We start from the raw sequence: 4,006 nt of genomic DNA, 5'->3' as shown, positions 1-4,006 counted from the left end.
TGAGATAAGCCACCAACTGCTGCTACATATGGTCTACTTCCTTAAGATTATACCATTGACCCTACTTCATGTATTAATTTTCAAAGAAGGAATTATAGGTAACATTTACTAGCACTTAGCTACAAAAGAAATACAAATATGAAGAGCTTATAGAACAAGTTTTATGTTAGTACCTATAAAATGCCTGTCATATAATAGGTGCTCAATAGAAATATGCTGAATGAATGAATGAGCGCTAATCACTGACACGGAGTCAGAACTTATTGTCTAATATCAGTTGTGTAACTATTAGTTCTGCAACATTTTTAAATTAATGAAGGGAACTGAAAGTCAAAACAGTTTTTGCAGATTATAGCATGAGAATTTTTATTAGTTGACTCTGCATTTATCATGAATAATACTGTGATAGCTAATTTTTAGATGTCAACTTCAAAGGGCCAGTGGGTACCCAGATATTTAGTCAAATATTATTGTTTGTGCCTGAAAGGGTGTTTTTCCATGAGATTAACATTTGAAATACTAGACTAAGTAAAGCAGATTGCTTTCCTTAAAGTCGATGAGCCTCATCCAATCATTTGAAGGCCTGAATAAAATAAAAATGCTGACCTTCCTCTGAGTAAGCGGGAACTCCTCTTGCCTGACTGCCTTGGAGCAGGAACATGGTTTTTTCCTGCCTTCAACTTGGATTTCCTGGGTCTTGAGCCTCCTGGCCTTTGGACTGGACCTACACCATGGACTCTCCTGGGTCTCAAGTATGGCAACTGCAGATTTTGAGACTTGTCAGCCTCCATAATCATGTGAGCTAATTCCTTATTTTATATAATATACAAATATATCTTCTATTGGTTCTGTTTTTCTGGAGAATCCTAACATAATACCAACACTGACCACAAATATTTCAAAGAAACCTTCATCTTATAGTCCTATACTGATATTTTAAAAGACATTATCTTAGCACATACCAAGTTATAAACTATAAAATTTGATTGTCAATATTTTTTAAATTTGGGGGCTTCCCTGGTGGCACAGTGGTTAAGAAAACGCCTGCCAATGCAGGGAACATGAGTTCCAGCCCTGGTCCTGGAAGATCCCACATGCCGCAGAGCAACTAAGCCCACATGCCACAACTACTGAGCCGGCATGCCACAACTACTGACGCCCGAGCACCTAGAGCCCGTGCTCCGTAACAAGAGAGGCCACCGCAGTGAGACACCCACGCACTGCAACAAAGAGTAGCCCCCACTTGCTGCAGCTAGAGAAAGCCCGCATCCAACAAAGACCCAATGCAGCCAAAAATTAAAAATAAAATTTAAAATTTTTCTAAAAACATGATCTGCTCTGAAGTTTTCTCATTCTGTGTTTGTATTTAGCTTTACATTCCTCATTAAAGAAAAACTGCATGCAATGTTTTTGTTTATATATATGTATATTTCCTTCATAGAAATTTGAGGTTCCAGTTCATGCTAGTTTATTCATTTCCCTTAAAAAAGTTAGATTTTAAACCTTAGGTTTCTCTTAGTTATAACATGTATTTTAACATTATCTTCTAACCTAGGAAGTAATGATGAGGGATAAAACATCTGAGAAACACCATTATCACCCCCTTAGTACACATATAACCATTCAATAGTATTATTTTAATATTTGAAGAGTAAAGTTGTCCAGATAAATTAATTATTAAATAATCTTGGAACATAATGAGAAAATGTCCTACAAAATCAAGATTTCTTCTATTTAAATAGATTCTTCCAGTGAAGTCTACAATGGACTCTTCCAAGGAAATTTTTGAAAGACTGCAATTATATTACGACTAAACACTGGTGTTAAGCAAACATAGAATACAGTTTTATCTCACTGAGAAACTGATCATGTAGTTCTTTTCCATCTCTAATGTATGATCCTATCATTAAAATCAACTTATCAAATAGACATTCTTATTATTCTATTTCTTTACAGACTCAACAATTAAATGCCTCTAAAATTGCTTAGATAAGTTTACAACGTAACAGTTGCTATTTGATTCTTTGCTTCCTTCATAAACAATGATTATAGCATAGCATGAGCTTTCAAAGAGAAAAAAGTACATTAGTCAAAGCCATGGTAATAAAACTTTAAGTGAAAACAGCTATTTTATCCAAAAGCTTTAAAACCATTGAGAGCACTTAAACAGTCCATCACTCTTTCTTGTACCTTGAGAACAGAGACCATGTTTGATTCTTCTGTGTATCTCCAGAGTCAAACAGTGACACATATTTGGAGTACTGTATATAAATGGCTGTTGAATTAATGTTGAATTAATTAATTATAAATACCTAGATTGGTCTTATGTCTTCCACTATAACATCCTTAACTTCTAAGAAAATATTGACTTTTTAATATCATATGTGTAATATCTTATACGTATTTACTTGAGACAATAAAGGGAGAAAAACAGTAGTTTTCTGTTTTGGTTTGTTTTGGTCTGCTTCGCCACTAGAATACAAACCTCATGGGAACAGACTTTGCCTCTCTTTGTTATTAATATATGCCCAAATCCCATACCAGTGCCTGGGCCATATTAAGTAATCAAGAAATATTTATTGAATGAATGAATGAAAGATAATTTGAGATCAATGGTATTTCCTACCACTGTGGCTCATTCCATACAACATAACTGAGGGGTTAAAAAAGTGCTTGCAGAGTGGCAGTGAAAGAACAAATGAGGTTGGAGGGGATAAATACATCCCCACAGTTAAGTTATTTGCTCTAAGAATGCATCTAAGCCTTTTGTTTTCTGACAAAGAAAAGAGAAGTCTGCACTTACCCAAGAGGAAGGAAATTGGCAAATCACGTGAAAGGGGCTCCGAGGCAGCTATCGCAGGCCCCGCGGCTTCGCCTTCACCTTGGCCTTCACGCCCGCCACGCTAACCGCGCCGCCCTCGCAGGTGCGAGGCCGCCGTCAACAGCCATTTCACCCTGGAGCTCCGCGCCTCTTTCGTGTGCCTGGCCGCGGCCTTTTACCTCGACCGCGACGACGTGGCCTTGAAGCACTTCAGCCGGTTCTTCCTGCGCCGCTCCCACGAGCACAGCCGGCGGGCCCAGGGCCTGAAGCGCCTGCAGAACCAGCGCGGGGGCCGCCTCAACGTCCAAGACATCAGGAAGCCACTCAGTGACGAGTGCAAGAGCGGCCTCAAGGCCATGAAGTGCGCCTTGTTCCTGGAGAAGCAAGTGACCCGGAGCCTGCTCCACTGCACCAGCTGGCCACCGACAAGTGCGACCCCCACCTGCGCCACTTCCTGGCAACTCACTACCTCAGCCAGTAGGTGGCGCTCATCAGAGAGCTGGAGGGTCATGTCACCACCCTGAGCACGATGGGGGCCCAGGACGTCGACCTGGCAGGGTACCTCTTTGACAAGCTCACCCTGGGCGACAGCGACAAGAAGAACTGAGCCTGGACTGGACCTCCCCGGAGCCACGGGGAGACCAGAGCCCTGGTCACCGTGCCTGCCATGCAGACGGCAACAGTGCCCTTGCGGAAGAAGTTCACTTACGTTTTGGTTTTGTTTTTGTTTTTCTTGCATCAAGTGCAGGACTCTTTTCCTGGACTTTATTTTATCACTTAAGTTTTGTTCTTCCAGTTTTTCCGTTTCTTCCAATAAAGTTATTGGTTCATAAATCAATAAAGGTCTCTGGTTGATTCACGTGGGCAAATCTCTCATTTTTTAAGTTTTAAAACAGGTATCCAGGAGTTTCTGAACAGCGCCATACGCCAACCATATGCAGCTCAGGATCTCCACAGTGGGAGGGAGAAGGTGTTCCATGGGGCCCTGGAAAACACAAAATCAGTCTTTCCCTTATAAATAATGTAGGTATATGCGGGGTAGAGTGGGGTGGGGTGGGGTGAGGTAGGGGTCCCTGGTGAATGTGGGTGCATGTGCATAGTGAAAGTATAGAACCATAGCCTGAAAATCATGACTGCAGTTGCCCCTGGGGAACAAGTGAAGGGAATGGGATTGGGCAGGGATTA

At 41.2% G+C, this 4,006-nt stretch overlaps 1 pseudogene across 1 annotated transcript; it reads left to right on the top strand.

Annotated features, from left to right (window-relative positions):
• The first annotated feature begins 2,907 nt into the window (after window positions 1-2,907).
• Window positions 2,908-3,796, top strand: LOC309797955 (ferritin heavy chain-like; annotated as a pseudogene). The gene has a single exon. The product of its transcript is annotated as a ferritin heavy chain-like (transcript).
• Window positions 3,797-4,006: the final 210 nt, after the last annotated feature.

This window comes from Mesoplodon mirus, assembly GCF_964341445.2.
Source record: "Mesoplodon mirus genome assembly, contig: HAP1_SCAFFOLD_1287, whole genome shotgun sequence".
In the NCBI taxonomy this organism is placed as follows: domain Eukaryota; kingdom Metazoa; phylum Chordata; class Mammalia; order Artiodactyla; family Ziphiidae; genus Mesoplodon; species Mesoplodon mirus.
This window is presented reverse-complemented; position numbering and strand designations above follow the sequence as displayed.